General features: G+C 50.5%; 1 long non-coding RNA gene across 4 annotated transcripts in view; it reads left to right on the top strand.

The window, feature by feature from the left end:
- Positions 1 to 18,101, top strand: part of LOC106505042 — a 100,758-nt gene that overhangs the window by 76,600 nt on the left and 6,057 nt on the right. For 3 of the 4 annotated variants that reach the window (XR_002336019.1, XR_002336017.1, XR_001299101.2), the window contains one exon: positions 166 to 760. This is a non-coding gene — a long non-coding RNA (uncharacterized LOC106505042). Of the gene's footprint in view, positions 1 to 165; positions 761 to 18,101 lie in introns of those variants that run through there. The other variant, XR_002336018.1, reaches the window with a different exon arrangement.

Below are 18,101 nucleotides of genomic sequence, written 5' to 3'. Positions count from 1 at the left end.
TTGATGGAGGGGAGACCACGGATCTGCCACGGCCTCAGAAGGAGCGAGAAATAATGCAGTGAGCCACTGACCTTTCAGGAGTCGTTACCCTAATACAGCCCAGCCTAACTTTCTGCAAAAAAATTCACCACAGGCTTTTTAATCCGTCTTTTATTTTGTTTTCAGAGAGGTGGAAAGAAGTGCTAAGCGGAGAAAATGGAGAGGAGCACATTTGAGGCACTTGAATTCCACGGCCTTTGTCCAGCACTGCTCTCACCCCCTTCAGCGACTTGTTATGCTTCTTGTCACCAGGAAAAGTGTGGCTTTTATGCTTCTCTGCATTCTCCAAAGGCATGGTGGGTGCTCAATAGATGGTGGTTGAATTGAGATGAGTGAAACTTGGCCCACTAGAATGAACCCAGTCTACAAGGTAAGGAACTGACTGGTTATGTTCATGGCTGTATACCTCAGAGTGGTGGCTGGCACATAGTAGATGCCTAGTAAAAAGTTATTGACTGAATCCCATAGCTTCAAAAGCTCTATCAATGACCTGAATCTTTCTCTTCCTGCTAGCAGCACTGGGAGACACCTAAGGCATCTCTTCTTCTGTCTTTATAATGGAAGGGCCTGCCTGACTCTTTAAAACTTGAGAATCCTTACAAGAATGCTGGGTGAAAATGGCTAGTGGGAAGCTGAAGATTAAAATCATATTGTATAGGAGTTCCCATCATGGCTCAGTGGTTAACAAATCCGACTAGGAACCATGAGGTTGTGGGTTCGATCCCTGGCCTTGCTCTGTGGGTTAAGGATCTGGCATTGCCGTGAGCTGTGGTGTAGGTCACAGATGCGGCTTGGATCCTGAGTTGCTGAGGCTCTGGCGTAGGCCGGTGGTTGCAGCTCTGATAAGACCTCTAGCCTGGGAACCTCCATATGCTGCGGGATCAGCCCTAGAAAAGGCAAAAAGACAAAAATAAAATGAAATAAAACCATACTTTATAGCCCTGATTCCAGGAAAGGTGGGTGCAAGCGTGGTGACGTATTCCCACAGTCCTATGGATGGTTCCGTTGATCGCCTTCTCTCCTTCCACGGAGTGATGGTCAGTTGTGTGTCCACGTGGCTGGGCTCTGATACTCAGTTACTTAATCAAATCCCAATGTAGGCATTGCTGTAAAAGTATTTTGCAGATGTTGGCTTTAAGTAGAGGGGATTCCTCTTGAAAATGTGGATGGGTCTCATCCAACCCGTTGAAGACCTTGTGAACCAAATTTCAGGGGCCCTAGGGAAGAAGGAATTCTGCCTCAAGATGCAGCATCAGTTACTGCCTGAGTTTCTAACCTGCCGGCCTGACCTACCCATTTCAGGTTTGCTGCCCTATGGATTTTGGACTTGTCAGCTCCCATATCTGCATGAGAAAATTCCTTGAAATAAATCTCTTTATGCATGCACACATACACACGTATTCTACTGATTCTGCATAAAAGACACATGGGTCTTTTATGTAGATCCTATGAAATCATAAATCCATAATTCCATAGTATGAGATTGTTATTATTGCTCAATCATCACATTTATTGAGCAATGCTGTGTGATAAGTTCTGTCGTAAAGGGGCCTCCTGCGCTGTGCTGTATGCTTTAGAGCGAAAGGAAGAAAGAGCATGGCTTTTTTCTCTCAAGGGACTTACACTACAGTTCAGAAATATTGCATCCCATTTTCTCCTATTCTTTGATACCTCCTCTCAGAGCCTTTACACTTTTACCGAGAGGGTCTCTGACTGCCCAAGAGTCGAGGAATTTGTCTCCCCTGGGACAGAAACCTGCTGGAGGGAGTTTAGGAGGTGAAAGGCTGAGGAAGTGATGATTCCCTGAACAGATGGTTTTAACATTTGCCTTCTGCTTTCAGTTCGCCCAATTCCACACATGTATTACTGCCTCACTGGGGAGTCTCACCCTTGCGCCCTAGAAACCCAGCTGACCAAAATGAGTAGAATGTTCTGTGATGCCAAGTCAGCACATGGACCAAGTGATAAGGGGTCGGCGGAGGCGAGTGAGTTCTGATGGGGAGGTCAGACCAGCCTTCTCAGAGGCACCACTTTACCTGGTTTGGTTGATGACTTACCTTTGGCCAGAGGGGCACAGATGGGGGTGGAGACCATTCTCAAAAGAGGTAGCAGCTCTAGGAAAGGCACAGGGGCCAAAAACCATGAGGCACAGTCAGACAGCTTTGAAAGTATGTTAAATATTCAACTTTGTTGATGTATGGGTTGAAAGAAAAGAAGGAGCACCGAGTGGGGTTGGGACCCGAAGAGGAGAAGAATTGAGTTGCAGGTTCAGACTTGGGATCATCTATAGAGCAGAATAACGAAACCTTTTTCCCATTTCAGTTCAATTTGTTACATGGCTCTGACATGGGAGGCGCCCACTCTGTAATATAGAGGTAGATGGTGCACCTAAGAAACAGAAGATGCAGCCACAGGCTTAGGGAGTTTATAATTCCTATAATCCCTAATGGAGTGATGGATTTAGCACTTTACTCTCACTTGAGAAGTTTTCATCCAGTGTCTGCCATGCTTCAGAAACGGTTGGAACATGTAAAATCAAATCTGGGTGTGGTGCTGCCCTCAAGGTGCTTACCATTGAGTGGAAGAAGACAGGAGGGTAAAGTGTTTTTGATACCTCAGTGTTAAGTGCTGTGAGGGAGACATACTGGTGATCTGGAAATCCAGAGGGTTGATTTGAGCAGGCAGGAAAGGAAGGCTCTCTGGAGGAGGGTGTTTGTTTTTGAGTGGCAGAGACTGGAGCACCTGTAGGATACAAGAAGGGAGGCAGCAGAGAGGGAGAGGCTAAAGACAGGGGTGGGGGAGGGCAGGGAACGGCAGATGGCGAGGGATGGGATCCAGAGCTGGATGGAGGGCCTGTCTTGGAGGGAAGGAGGGATGCTTCAGAAGGAAAGAGGAGAGGACAGGTGAGGGTATAGACAGCTTAGGGGTGAGGAGGAAGATGGGGGGGTGTGCCTGGGTTCTCAGCAGTTTTGGTGAAGAAGAAAGCAAGGCTGAGATGGAGTGAGGAAGAAGGCGGTAGAGAGAGGAGATCGGAGAGGCGGGTGGAGGGAGGAGAGGAGGCGCCTGGCATCAAGTTGAGTTTGGAGACTCGTGGTCTCAATGGCCACGAGGTTTCAGCCGCTTGGCTGCAGGAGCAAGGGAGTTTGATAGATAATGATAAATGATCCTCGGAGATAATGGTGAGAAAGCTATGGAAGGGAGACATCATGGGTTGCTGGCTAGAAAGGGAAGAAGGTGAAACCAGAGGACAGTTGGTAGCTGGAAAGACATTTATTTTGCTATGGAGAGAAAGTGTCCATGAGATGAAAAAAAAAAAAAAGGGTAAATCAAAGAAAAGGAAGATAAGCAACCGTACTTAGGGTAGGTGATGGACTATTAAGAATGAACTGATGGAAGGCGGGGTGTGGATTTAAAGGGGTCAGAGTCTATGGACAGAACGGGCCACGGAATGTGATGATTCGGTGTGGAAGGGCTGTCCTTCCATCCATGAAGTCTCTCTGGATGATGGCAGACCGTGATGGAGAGTAAGGCAGCTGGATAAAGAAGGGGAGAGGCGGTGAGGGCAGAGCACGTAGCCTCCCTTACTCTCCTCCTCCTGGATACTCTCATCTATGGACCTCTTCTCCTGCGCCCTTCATTTGCCCGTTTCCCTGCTATTTAACTCTCCAGGCCCACTTTTATGGAAGACGTTTTTAGATGATGGTCAGGCCAGATTTCCGAGGGCCCAGAGAGAGGTGGAGGGGAGTCAAACGAGAAGGACGGTCATGGCAGGTGCCTGGCAGAGGTGGAGGGCCACCTGGCTGAGGGGGAGGGGCTGGGGTGTGAAGGTGTTTCTGAGGTGCTGCAGGCCCCTGAGACAATGCCCCCCCGCCCCCATCTGTTGTGATACAGTGGTCCCTTGAGCTTTTCCTTAAATTTCCTGAGAGAACACTAGAGCTCCGTCTTGCCCAGGTGGAGGGGTCACTGTGGCCTGAAGCAGGATGGAAGACACCGGGGTTCTTGGTGCTCTCTGACCTTGGCCATGGTCATCCCCGAGCCAGGGTGGATGAAACTGGCTGGTGCTCTGATGGGAGAGGTGGGCGTCCAGGTTGGTAGAGTTTGGACCCGAGTGACTGAGTGGGTTGACTGATAATGTTACTAAGGCTGCTGCTCCAGAATCATACCCCTGCCTCTCCCTCAGATAGAAAGCAATTACTCTTAAGTTTCAGGAGGAAGCTGCAACGAGGAAAAAAAAACCCACAAAAAAACAAAAACAAGAACGAGTTAGACCAAACTAGCTCAAGACAGCACAAGATTTGACTTCAGTAGACCTCGAGCCTCATTACACGTTCATTGTAATACATTAGACACTGAAAGATACACCCACCAGGGCCAGGACAGATGACATTGCCATGACAACCAGAAAAAAACCCATACAAGGGCTGAAAAGGAGAGTTGCATTAGTACGGGTCCAAACACACCCCTGTTCTCAGATACTCAGGAATATTCCTCCCACTCTTTCCAATTCCCTCCCTTTTGCCTCACTCCTCCTGTATACTTGGTGTCTCTGCCCAAATTGGGTTGAGAAGTTGATTTGCAAACTAGGTTCCTGCTTCTCCACTCTTCAGCCATTGAATAAAGCTTGTGCTTTTTTTTTTTTTGCTTTTTAGGGCTGCAGCAGTGGCATATGGAAGTTCCCAGGCTAGGGGCCACAGCAATGCAAGATCCGAGCCATATCTGCGACCCACACTGTAGCTCATGGCAACACCAGATCCTTAACCCACCGAGCAAGGCCAGGGATTGATGCCAGTCAGGTTCGTTAACTACTGAGCCATGATGGGAACTCCAAAGCTTGTGTCTTTCCAGCCTCACCACTGGTTTCATCGTTGGCTGCGTGAATCCTATCGGATAAAGAACCTTCCTGGCCAGGGGAGGGGTCTCGGCCTGGGCTAGGATCCTGGCATGATACAGTTGACCAATTCAGTAACAGTAAGACAGCAAAATCTTCAAGGTGACATGTAATCAGTTGCTGAAGCTGGTGGCCCAGATGTGAAGTGCCATGGGCTATCAGGCCGGAGTCCTCAAAAAGGAATTTCTGGGAGATATGGGCCATAAAAATGGGTGCCTTTCTACAGCCTGGGAGTGGAGGTAAAAGTGGGTTGGGTTCCTCGAGGAGGCAGTGCTTTAGAGAGGTCAAAGACTGGGTCCTGTGAAAGGGCCACTCAGTCCCCTAGTTGGCGTCCGGCAGCTCTACCAGTGGGCATGGGGTGAGGGCGTGTGGCAGGCATCTTCAGGGTTAGGTGAACCGGTTACTCAGCAGATTGGCACAGTCTGTCACACCGGCCCCCTTGCAGGTTTTGTGGGTGTTCAGAAGTCTTATTACTCAACCCCAGTCTGCCCACTTGTATTCAGAGCAGGCACAGGATGGCTGCAATGATCGATCACCCCTGGAAGCCTTGGTAGGCTGAAACGATGGGCCTGGACTGCTCCCCGTGATTCTGTTTGCATCATTGGTTCCTGCTGAGCCTGGTTAAGTCCCCTTTGTTTGTGCCTGGCAGACCGTGATGGGGCATTCCTATCTAGCAGGGAAGTCCTCATTAGTTCAACCTTCAGAAACAAATTCTATTCTAAGCCATCCATCCTTAGATCTGCAGAGCAAATGGCAGATGGGATGGGATTGGAGTGGGAGTAGAGGAGAGAGAAGGCTTCACAGCTTTGGTAGAAAGATGAAAAAGAGGCAGTGAGAAGACATCTTCATGCCATTTTTTCCATGAGGACACCGAGTACGCTAAGGCTTAGCCCAAGGAAGCAGAGGAGTGAGCTGTAGCTCCCTGCCCTCTTACGTCCTGCATTTTGTCTGTTCCAAATGACCCTCTCTCTCTGCAGTGGTGTCTCAACATCCTAATATGTTTCCTGTTTGGGGGCAATTTTCACTGTGTAGAAGTCCCTGATACCACCTTTAGAAGCTGATTCCGGGCAGGTGTGCTCTGTCCTGCTCCCTGGTGTGGGGGCATAGGCAGGGGTTGTGGTCTTGGACAACTGGATGCTTCCATCTAGTTGGCAATGGAAGTGATGATAGCAGTGGTATCCGGGGCCACAGGGTAGACTGCCTGGGGCTGGGTTGGCTGCCTCCATGCCTGGGGCGGGGTTGACTGCCTCCATGCTGGGTTGGCCTTTCTGTTCCACTTGTTGGCTGCTTCTCTTGTTTTTCCATCACTTTTATGAGCTCTCAGTTATCTTTCCATTGAATGGAAAGCTCTTTTCCATTGAAGCTGGACTTGCTTTCCATTGTTGGCAACCACAGAATCTCGACCGAGAAGCATCCCCCAGAAACCCACCGTGTTCTGTCTACTGCTTCTTAAATTCAGAAGCCATACATGTTGCGCTTTGAGTTGGGTTTAGAAATCTTGTCTTCCTGTGTTTCTAAGCTCCTTGAGAAAACAGATCATGTTCAATTTTTCTTTCTCAAGGGTACCTATGACACTTTGTTTGCTCTGTAGTATTTATTGAATGATGAACAAATGAATGATTATGGGGCTGAGTTTGTGTATTAGCTACCTATTGAGGCACTACAAGTACCCCAGAACTTAGTGGCTTAAAACAGCAATTTTTAATTATCTCACATGGCTTCTAGGAGTTAGGGATTTGGAGTGGCTTAGCCGGGTGGTTTTCTCATGTGGTTTCAGTTAAGATGTTGGCTGGGATTTTTGAATACTGGACGAGATCTGGAGAATCTAATACCAAGACGGTTCGCTCAGGTGGCTGGCAAGTCAGCCAGTGCTGGTCGTGGGCAGAAGAAGCCCTCATTGTCTACCCACGTGGACTTCTTCACTGAGCCACTCGAGTATTCTTACAGCTTGGCAGCTGGCTTCTTCCAAAGCAGATAAACTAAAAGGCAGAGCAAAGCAGATATCACGACTTTTATGATCCAGCTTCTAAAGTCCTACTCCTTCATTTCTTCCTTTTTTTTGTCTTCTTAGGGCTGCACCCGCGGCATATGGAGGCTCCCAGGCTAGGGGTCCAATCGGAGCTGTAGCCTCCAGCCTATGCTGCAGCCACGCGGGATCCAAGCCACATCTGTGATCTTCACCACAGCTCATGGCAACACCAGATCCTTAACGCACTAAGTGAGGCCAGGGATGGAACCTGCATCCTCATGGATGCTAGTTGGGTTTGTTAACTGCTGAGCCACAATGGGAACGCCTCACCCCTTCATTTTTGCAATAGTCTATTGGTTACACAGTTCAGCTCTATTCAGCGTGGAAAGGGTCTCTACAGAAGCCATCTTGGGGGCTGTCTGTTGCCCCGTGACACACAAACACACCAGGAATGGGTTTCAGGGCCGGGGCCTAATTGAGTCAGACACTTGGGAGATCACGGTGTGAGGGTGGTAACATGATATTGGCCACACTGGCTCCAAAGAGTAAAGCCTCTGTGGGCCTTGGTCTTGCCCAGGGATCGTCACTTTCAGTTTCCTGATGTGGTCAGTGACCCCTTGGTGCCCCTGCTCTGAGCCTCGGAGGCTGGAGGTTGGGTGGGGGAGGGGACGGGAGCAGAGACGAGAAGCTGCGTTAGAGGGACCTCCCCCAAGGCCTCTCCTTCCCACTTCCCATTGATTCCTCTTGTTGTGATCACACTCAGTTCCAAGTTCTTCTCTTGCTGTCTGGCTCTAAGAGTGTCCCTCCCGACACCCACGTCCACGTGGAACCTCTTATTCGGAAAGAGGGTCTTAGCAGATGCAATTAGAGTGAGGATTGAGATGCGTACATACCGGATGAGGGTGGGCCTTAATTCCAGTGACAATGCCCTTATAAGAGGCGGGAAAGGACGCAGACGCAGAGAGGGAGGCTGTGTGGTGACGGAGGCAGAGACTGGGGTGATGCACCTGCAAGCCAAGGAACGCTGAGCACCACCGGCTGGGAGGGAGGCCTGGCGTTTCCTCCTCAGAGCCTCCAGGCAGACGTGATCCTGCCAACACTCTGCTCTCTGACTCCTGACCTCCTGCATCTGTGCGAGAACAAATTTCTGGGTTTTAAAATTTCTTATGTATTTATTTTTAGGGCCATACCCACGGCATATAAAAGTTCCCCCCCGCCAGGGATTGAATCTGAGCTGTAGCTGCAACCTATGGCATAGCCGTGGCAACACAGGATCCTTTAACCCCCTGGGCCAGGCTGGGGAGGAAACCCATATATCTGCAGTGACCTGAGCTGCTGCCATCAGATTCTTAACCCACTGTGCCATAGCAGGACCTCCAAGTTTCTGTTGTTGTCTCCCAAGTTTGTGGTGACTCGTTACAGCAGCCCTAGGAATAACGAACGCAGAAGGGGAGGGAAAACAGTCTTTGAAAGACCTTCTAAGCATGACCGTGGTTCAGAATGAGTAACTGGAAGCGGGAGTGGAATTTAGGCATGTGCTCTGGGGACAAGGAGAGTCTCTCTTCATAACATGGAAAACCTCAGGGCAGCACGTTCACGCTCACCTCTGCTTTAGGGAACTGATCTTCTCCTGCTTCCCCACCCCTGATGGCGCCCCCGCCTAGTCTGGTCCCTGGGATCGCTGACTCTTTGGGATGGGTGGAGGGGCCAGAGGACCTCACATCTGAAAATGTAGAGTCGCAAGAGATCGCCTGTCCTACCCAAGGGCCCATTCATTCACTTATTAACAGTTCACTTATTAACTTACGAACAGTGCGCACTGAGCTCTGTGCAATGCCTGGCCAACAGGGACCTGCTGTCAGCGGCATTCCGTGGTCATCTATGTGGGAAAAGAACCCGAGAGGGAATGGATGTGTGTACATGTGTAACTGAATCACTTTGTTGTACAGCAGATATTATCACCACATTGCAAATCAACTAGACTTCGATAAAACCTTAGAAAATGGAAGGCACCCAATTCATTCATTGATTAACTAATGAACTAATTGATTGATTAACTAATTAAACTGGAAGCCACGCTGTGTGGCTTCTTTCTTCCCTTTTCTCCAGTTTATTCCTACCCTCCACCAGAATCAAATGCTTCCCCTAAAACTGAAGTCCTTCCAGTGAGGTGCAAAGAATCTGTTACACTCATTCACACTAACCTTTCAGACGGTTCAGAGTGATCTAATGGCCTTTTCATCAACAGGGTGTTTGAGGTTTTAAAGTGAGAGCTGGGAAACGCAGTGATGGCTCTCTGGTGCTGGCGATGGAATCACTGCAAGGTTGCCTCTGTCCTCTGTCCTCATCTCAGGGCAATAATTCTGCCTAAGTCCCTTGTGACAAGCTAAGGGGGTGGGCTGCTCAGTGCAGTCGGGACCGGGATAGGCCTGAGGGTGGGCACAGGTGAAATGGAGGGAATCCTCTCTGCTCTTGGGCAACTTCACTCCCAGCTCTGCAGGAGAAGTCTGGGGCGGGTGGCTCAGCTCAGGGCTTCCTCCCTGGGCGGAGTTGACCTTGAGAGGGGCGGTGGTGTCCCCACTGCCTTCCTGGGGGCCCTTTAACGCTAATCTGAACAGTCTGGAAATGGAATCCCTGGGACCCTTCCCCATCACCATTATTATAACAAACTCCAGAATTGTAGCCCAAGAGCCTCAGGCTTCAGGAATGCAGCCTCTAATTACTTCGCTTCTAAGTGCTCACGGTAACGAATGATGAGGCCTCACGCATCAGACCAGTTAAACTGTTGTGCCACTGGGCCGCAATTTAACTCGGCAGACGACAGGCTCAAATTTGGCACATGGAGAGAACGTGAACTATTTGGGAATTGTTAACTTTGAGAACAACCTTTGAGTGCCAGGGATGCTTCTGGAAGGGAGAAGTTAAGTCAGTGAAGTCTTGGATCACAAGTTGATATCCACGGCTGCCTCCCTTTACTGTGCATCCAGCCCTGCCCCGTAAGGCAGGGGTCAGAGCCTGGAGGCATCGGGGAGGGACAGGACGGCCAGGCACACTGCTGGCTGCTGGGGGGTAAGGAGTGCTGGAGCCGAGACCACCCTGGGTCTCTGTCCTCTAGGGGCTTATGTCTGGCGGCAGGTGGGGAGCAGACCCCCACACATCTGTTTCATGGGCCACACTGGACTGCATTCTAGAGAATTACAAACTGAGGCTCTGGGGCTTACTGGAGACTGAGTAATCGTGCCGCAAGGCATGGGGAGATGATGGAGGGTGTTCTCGGAAGCCGATGTCTGAGTTGGATGTTGGAGGATGCACAGGCTAAAGGGGGAAATTAGGGAGTGACCCAGATGCCTCCTTAGGAAGGAGGCTTTGGGCAGTGCAGCAAGTCATGATATGAGTGGGCAAATGAAAGGGGAGGGAGAGTGGAGGGTGGCTGTTTCCAAGCAGCTGGGGCTGGGCTCAGAGGCCAGGTTCATTCCCTTTCCCAAGGGAACACACTTGCAGGGGGCTCACCAGTAACAAACTGCTGCCACACCCAACCGGGGGTGGGGACTGAACAGAGGCGGGTCCAGCCATGGTCTGGCGTGTATGGCAAGGAGCCTGAGTTAGGTCGGTGCTATAACTCAGTTGAGCTCAGACCCACTGGGTGGCTTCAGAGCTCCCAGGCGCTACCTCTCCACTCGCCCTCCTGCCATGTCCTTGAAGAGGCACTTGGGTCTGTCTGTGGTCATTCCTACCCCTGGTACCATCCGCTCCTCCCGACTCCCCTTCCCTCGCTTATGATCTGAAAGGGTCAGCCCCAGCTCCAGAGAACTTGACCTTGGGGTGAGAACCCAGCGGCAGGGAGGTTTGCAGGCGGACTGCAGCTGGCCATGCGCAGGTCTGGGGCAAAGCGCTCCCCGGGGCCCGTTCTGTCTGTGCAAACGGATATGCGATGTGGCACGTCCCGCCGCCCCGGGATGGGCTGGTGTCCAAGCTCAGGGGGACCACGGGGCTCTCGCCGGCCTCCCCTTGAGACTGTCTTTTCCTCCTTCCTGCTGCCTTCCATTCATTCACCAGGCCCCGACGGCGTCCAGAGCTCCTTATACATTTGCTTTGAATCCTTATTTCCAGATTAGCCACCGTGCACACAAAATGGAGCGTCTCTGATTTGAGGAGCAAAAACAGTCATTACTAGATTGGTTCTCTCTCGCAGAATGTGGAGGAACAAACAATGCCACACAATTTCAGTTTGTATAGCGTCTTTCAAACCACGCAATGCCCCGGGCAGAGCGCAGCATTGCTGTAAATAATACAATCGTGGAGACAAACATTCTAAACATCTTTGCATCGAGTTTCGTTTTGTGCTGCCATACTGGGCTGCGGGGGCAGGGAGGAAAGAGAGGGGGCAGCTGCAGCCCTGGACCCTGGGGGAAGCCCAAGGGGTGCAGCCCAGGGGACAGCGGAAGGGACACGGGGGACCGAGATCAGCACCAGCTCTTTAAATGAGGGCAGGAGACAGGGTACAAGCAGGGGGAGGTGGGAGGAGGTCAGTCCTGGGAGGCAGCAGGGTCCGAAGTAGCCTCCTTGGGAAGGGGCCACCTCCACTTGGGACAGGACTGGGGAGAGGCAGGTGGCGGGGGACAGGAGAAGGTGCTCTTTTATGGAAAGCTCTAGAGTGTCCTGAGTGCACAGGAGGTGGTCGGTCTAGTTATTTGATGGATAGAACCTATTGGGTGACTCAGTTTTGTCTCCTTGACCTTGGTTTTCCCGTGAAAGAAGGATCATTAAGTTCCGGGCAGGACTGATGGTCTCTGAGCCACCGATCCTGCAGCTTCCACAAATCGCCCCAGGATGAAACCATCAGGGATTCTGGCCACTGCCTTCTGCCTGGGGGGAGAGGGCAACCCCCCACTCCTTCCTGTAGGAGAGCCTCCCAGCTTCCAGTGGAGCAAACCCCCCCACCCACTGCACCTGCTCTGGAGAAGGAGACAGAGTGAGCCGGAGAAACTATCCCTTAACTGAATACCCAGACTGCCTCTCAATCTTCCTAGGGGACTTTGGGTAAAAGACAATGTCTCTGATTCCCCATTGGCCAACTTTATTTATTTATTTGGGCTGCACCCGCGGCACATGGACCTTCCCAGGCTAGGGGTTAAATCAGAGCTGCAGCTGCCGGCTTACACCACAGACACAGCAAGACCAGATCCGAGCTGTCTGTGATGGATACCACGGTTTGTGGCAACGCAGGATCCTTTAACCTACTGAGAGGCCAGGGATTGAACCCGCATCCTCATGGATACCAGTTGAATTCTTAACCCACAGACCCCTCACGGGAACTCCTCCATTTGCCAACTTTAAATAGGCATGAAAAAATGGGTATGTACATGGGCATACCTATTCACAGGGTCTTGGTGAGGATTAACTGAGATACCATGTCCTAGGTCACTGGTACTCACGGTCTGGCACACCCAGAGAGCACAATTAATGGTTACGATGGTGATTTTAATTCTTGGTGATGGCGATTCATCCACCGAGCGGGAACACAGTCAGCTCTGGGGGGAGAGGCTGGGGGCAGAGGGCAGGTGGCAAGAGCGCAGGGACCCGCTGCCCTGCTGGACCCACCCTGGGCGCCCGCCGTGGCTGCCTCTGGGATGGGCACCTGGCGCTCACTCTCATTTTCAAGCTGCTGTAGTTTTTGTTCCTCGTTCCTCCCAATTTGGGTGAAGTTCGCCATATGGAGAGCAGGGAACAGTGTTAAAAAAGCTTTCACACGTAGATAGCGCCGCGCTTTCTCTGCTAAATGAGGACTCTCTTCCGCAGCGCAGATTTCACACGCCGATCTCCAGGGTGTTGGGTTCCCTCGTCAACAGGGCTGGAGTTGTCAGGCCTCCTGGAGCCATTGTCTCGGGCCCTCGGGGTCCTGTTCCGACCCCGGGAGAAATCCCATCTTCTCTTTCCTCCCCAGGGGTGAGGGGGTGCCAGCTCTCTCAGGTGAACCCACGTTGCCTCCAAGACCGAGAGGTGGGGCTCCACCCCCGCCCCGGCGGCTCCGCTGCTGCCAGGCCCGGCGCGCGGGGTCTCCCGGGATCCCTCTGGATTGCTGCTCTGGTTTCCCGTCTGGAAGCGAGCTGGGCTGTTCGGAACTGAGCCCAAGCCCGCTGTTCCCCAGCCCACGGTGCGCAGTCTCTAGAACTTTCTCTCCCAGCCAAGACATCTGCTGCAGTGTGACTCCCTCCCCTCCTCCACTGCTTCTTCCTGGCCTGACGGCACCAGGGTGCCTATTTGCGTTGTGAAAAAAAAAAAAATAACTCTCTTCATTTGTCTCCTGGAGGCGGACACTGCACTGTCCTTGCTGTCCTTCCCCTCCAAAGGTGGCACCCTTCCTGCAGACTCTGCAGACTCCCCCTCAGCTAACCGGACAGTGTTCTTTCGCAGGGGTCACGCTGTCGGATTTTGTCTGCCTGGGTGGGCCTGCTGTCAGCCAGGGGTCAGTGGGCCACTGGCTTTGACCTCGGCTTCTTCCTTACCCATCACAGTATGTGCCGGTCCTGTGTATTGTTATCTCGTTGCCTCCTGACAATAATCAGGCAAGATAAGTGTGGCCATCATGATTTTAAAGAGGAGGAATCAAGGACTCGGAGAGGTTAAGTGATGCCAACTTCCACAGCTAGCTGGTGGCAGAGCGGATGCTGCCCCCCAGACCTCCTGACCCCAGATCGCAGGCCGTTTCTGTCCGCCTCCTCTTCCCGATCCTTGTCTTAGGGCTAACAGCCTGTTGCATCCCAAAGATGCCACACAGAGGCCGAGACAAAGTCTGCAGGAAGAGAGAGTGAGCATTTTCCCAGGCTGGCTGGCTTTATGGAACGGTGTCCCGGGTCAGGCTAGGGAGGTGAGAGGCAGGCTGTCAGGGTGTCTGACTGTTCTGGTGGAACTCTGCCACCCACATGGGTTCCGCTCTCCTTGGTGCCCCTGCGCAGCCCTGCAGGGGCTGACTTTGCCACCCTGAGGGAGGAAGAGGAGCTTGAAATTGTTTTCGAGATGTTTTCATTGATTTTCTTTAATGCACAAAAACGTTTCCATTGCCAATGGGCTTAGTCGAGGGGGGACAAAAGAAAAGATTTGACACAAATTTCGGGGGCTAGGTGGACTCAGCGAGGGAGCCTGAGTGCCTTGTCGATTGCTCTTCAATTTATCAGTATTTTCCTGGAGTTCCTTTGCAAAGCCCTCTGCTTAATCTCACTGCTGGGTGGGGATTGGGAGAGGAGATGTGGCTTCCTGGGTCCCTTGGCTTCCAGACCAGCTTAGGCCAGCAGCTCTGCCCCTGCTCTGTGTGAACCGTAGCCCCAGAGTAGTTTTGTTTTTCTCTAAGAGTATCTGGCTTTCTGGCTAGAGTTCTAGGTCCCCAAAAGGAAAAAGCAGGGAAAAACGGTGCAGCCTATGCCCCTGTGAGGGGCACAGGACCCAATAGGAGGCCTTGGTACATGGAGCGCCGGTGCTCCTGCACCTGTGGTTTATCAGGGGAGCAATCCCACACTGTGAACCTGCTGTCAGGAGTACAGACAGGGCTCCAACAATGCTTGCAAATGTCATGAAAGTAAAAATAAAAGCAAAACCTCATAATCAAGTTCTTAAAAGAGAGCTGCCCTGAAGGGGTGAGCAAGAGCAGCGACGGCAGGAGGGAGGAAAAGAGGGACCCCAGCTCTCGGTTCCCGGTCCCCCTTCTTCTGAGGGCTGCTGGACCTTCCAGGGCAGCCCTGGAAGGGGCCCTGGAAGGTCCAGCAGCCCTTGTGCGAATGTTCTCTAAAACCTCCAGGGAGGCTTCTTCTCAAATTTCCTTGCTTGGCTCCTGGTTCAGCGTGGAGGACCAGGGTAACGAAGCGCCACGGACTGAACACAACGGAAGTGTATTGTCTCTCGGGTCTGGAGACTAGAAGTCCAAGATCAAGGGGTCGGCAGGGCTGTGCCCCTTCAGAAGGCCCTAGGGAAGGATCTGCTCCAGGGCTTGCTCTTAGCTTCTGCTAGTTCCTTGGCTTGTGGGAGAACAGCTCCAATCCTCGTACGGCTTCTCTGTGTGTGTGTCGGTCTGTGTCCAAATGTCCCCTTTTTATAAGGACACCTGTCATATTGGATTAGGGCCTGTCCTCATCCTCTCATTTTAACGTGATTACCTCTGTAAAGACCCTTTTTCCAAATAAGGTCACGTTCTGAGGTATTAGAGGTTAGGACTCCAACATACCTTTTTTTTTTTTTTGCAGGGGACAAAAATGAAACCCTAGGAGACCCTCTCTTCCCCAGGCCCATATTTTTTCCCCAATAAGCTGTCCCTTAAATTTGAATGAAACTGTAAACTGTCACAAACTGCTGGTGTCATGATAAAAACATGGCCTAGAAATTCGGGTAGGTCTGTGTTCGAACCCTGGTGTTCCAACTTAGCAGAGACAGGGCTGGGGACACCCATCAGTTTCTTAACCCTGCTTCCTCCTTTGAAATTGGTGGTGAAATTTCCTTATTGGTCAAATGTGCAGTCTGATGACCTAAACGACTTGTAACCTGTCTTCTTCCCTTGCTAGACTCCGGGTATTTGAGGACTGTGATTAACTTTATTCACTTCTTTTTGTATTTGATTTTTATTGCAGTGACATATACCTAAGGCTGACCAGTTTAACAATTTTATTTTAGTTTTTCTTTGTAATGATTTTAATTTTTTCCATTTTAGCGATACAGGCCTTCCTCAAAAAAGAAGAAAACTTTCAAATTGACAACTTAACCCACCACCTAAATGAATTAGAAAAAGAAGAACAAACAAAACCTAAAGTCAGCAGAAGGAAGGAAATCATATAGGTTTTATTTTTTCATATTTGAATTTTTTTGGCTGTGCTCGCAGCATGTGGAAGTTCCCGAGCCAGGGATCAAATCCAAGCCACACCAGTGATCTGAGCCACAGCAGTGACAATGCCAGATTCCTAACTGCTGGGGAACTCCCATTTTGACCACTTCAAAGTGCACAGTTCAGTGGCATTAAGTACATTCATTATGCTGCCATCGCCACTATCCATGTCCAGAATTTTTTCACCTTCCCGAACAGAAACTCTGTGCCCATTAAACACTAACTCTCCCTAGCCTTTGTTTCTATGAATTTAACTACTCTAGGAACCTCATATAAGTGGAAACACACAGTATTTGTCCTTTTGTGACTGGCTTATTTCCCTTAGCATAATGTCTCCAAGGTTCATCCATGTTATAACACATGTCAGAGTTTCCTTTCTTTTTTAAGGCTGAATAATATTCCATTGTATGTGCATACCACATTTTATCTATCCATTCACCTACTGATGGACATTTGGGTTGTTTCCACCTTTAGGCTACTGTGAATAATGCTGGTCTGAAGGTTGGTATACACTCAACTATTTAAGATACTGCTTTAAATTCTTTTGGGTAAATACCCAGAATTGGAATGACTGGATCTAACCATATTCACCTTTGTATTCCCAAGGTTGCCTGTAGTGCCTTTAGAATTTTATTACTTAGTGTTTGTTGAATGGCTGTATTACGGAATGAGTGATGGAGTGAGGAACTGAGTAGTAAGTGAAGTAAGGAACAGAATCCTGGCAAGGAAAAAGAGGGTCATTTTAACAGCAGGAGCATCAGATGAAGCCCATGGACCAGATTAGAAGGAAGGAGAAGGGAGTGGTCAGCTTTTGCAAGAACTCTCCAGCGTGGCATTTGTCCTGGCTCCATGTTACACCAGCAAGGGTTCAACCAAGACACCTGCCTAATGCTTTGCTCAGAGAATTCTTTCTGAACTAATGAAAGTACCAATAGGTTGATGCTCTTGATTAATTACTATGCTCAGGGACACATTGGAAAGTGATCTGGAGTTTTGGACTTGAGGCAACAGCCCTCTAGGCCTCCTCACTCACAGACAAATCAGGAGTCTCACTGGCAAGGATTCCCCATGGCTCTTTCAAGCCCCTCCTCCTAGAAGCTCACTTCCCACATCTGTTCTTTGCCTCCCAGAACCAGCTACATGCGCAGCCTGTGTGACCTGCTCCTCTTCCATCTGACATGGATGTCATGTGGCTGAATGTGACTTTATTTGTTTTTCTTTTGTTCGGAGCTGAGGACAAGCCGCCTCTCTCCCTCCTAGGCCTGGATGCTGGGAGGCTGTGATTGGCAGTGGCCCAGGATGAAAGAGAAATGTGCCCGAGGTGGCAGATCTGCCAGAAAAATTCTGGCCGGTCTGAGCGCATCTCACCCCATTCTTGATGGCAGGAGTTTTGCATGTCTCAGGGCAACTCCCTCTTCTCATCCTTCAACGAGCCCCCAAGAAACTCAAATCCCAGAGGCAGCAGCTTTGGATCTGAGGGTTTCTTCTCATTTTGTCAGCTCATCGCCCAGGTCTGGCCACTGATTTGACAAGGAGAGTTCCCGGGAGGGAGGACCATGTTGGTGGGGGGGCTGGTGAGGAAGGGGACTGTGAATGGTTTGGCCAAGGCTCACTGGTGCAAACTTTATTTAAAACCTGCAGCATCTTGCCGGCCTTCCTAGGCAGATAAGTAAGAAGCCAGTGAGGGGAAGGACATCTCTTCGCCATCAGACCCCTGCCTCATCCCCACATCCAAATGAAAGCGGAGAGTTGGGGGGGGAGCAGCGGGGGGCTGGGGGTGGGGAGCGGGTTAGGCTGGCCCAAAGGGGAGGCGGAGGGGAGGAGGGGGCACAGGCTGGGTGAATGGGAACTCAAGAGCTCTTCTGCACAACGAGATTAGCGCGATGTGAGCGTTTCCATGCCAAGGTGCTAACGCAATAATACACGCGAGTTTGCCAACTTTTCAAATTGAATGTATTTGATTATTTGCTTTTAATTAGTGTGAGTTTTGGAGTATGTACAGGATTGTCAGGGATACATGCAAAACCTCCTCCAGCCCGTGAAGCTTCCCCTCGGTAAAGACGGGCGGGATTGTTCTTTTTTAGCTGTGGAGAATGAGATTTAACAGCTCTGTTAAATGTTTTAGCCCATTTCCATTGTGCCTCCGTTTCAACCTATTGGCAAGACCAATTGAAGTGAGAAAATAAACCTCTTATCTGATCTGAATGCTGAGCGCTGCTCCGAAGAAGAATTTTCCAGTTCCAACTCAGCTTTCCGCGAACATCCCTGTGTTGTGTTGTTGTGCTGTGTTTTCTTTTCTTTTTCTTTCTGGAGTTGGCAATGGAGCTGATGTTTTCTCT

Source organism: Sus scrofa, chromosome 9 (genome assembly GCF_000003025.6).
Source record: "Sus scrofa isolate TJ Tabasco breed Duroc chromosome 9, Sscrofa11.1, whole genome shotgun sequence".
Classification (NCBI taxonomy): Eukaryota; Metazoa; Chordata; class Mammalia; order Artiodactyla; family Suidae; genus Sus; species Sus scrofa.
The sequence above is the reverse complement of the archived record's forward strand: the minus strand, read 5'-3'. Positions and strand labels throughout refer to the sequence as shown.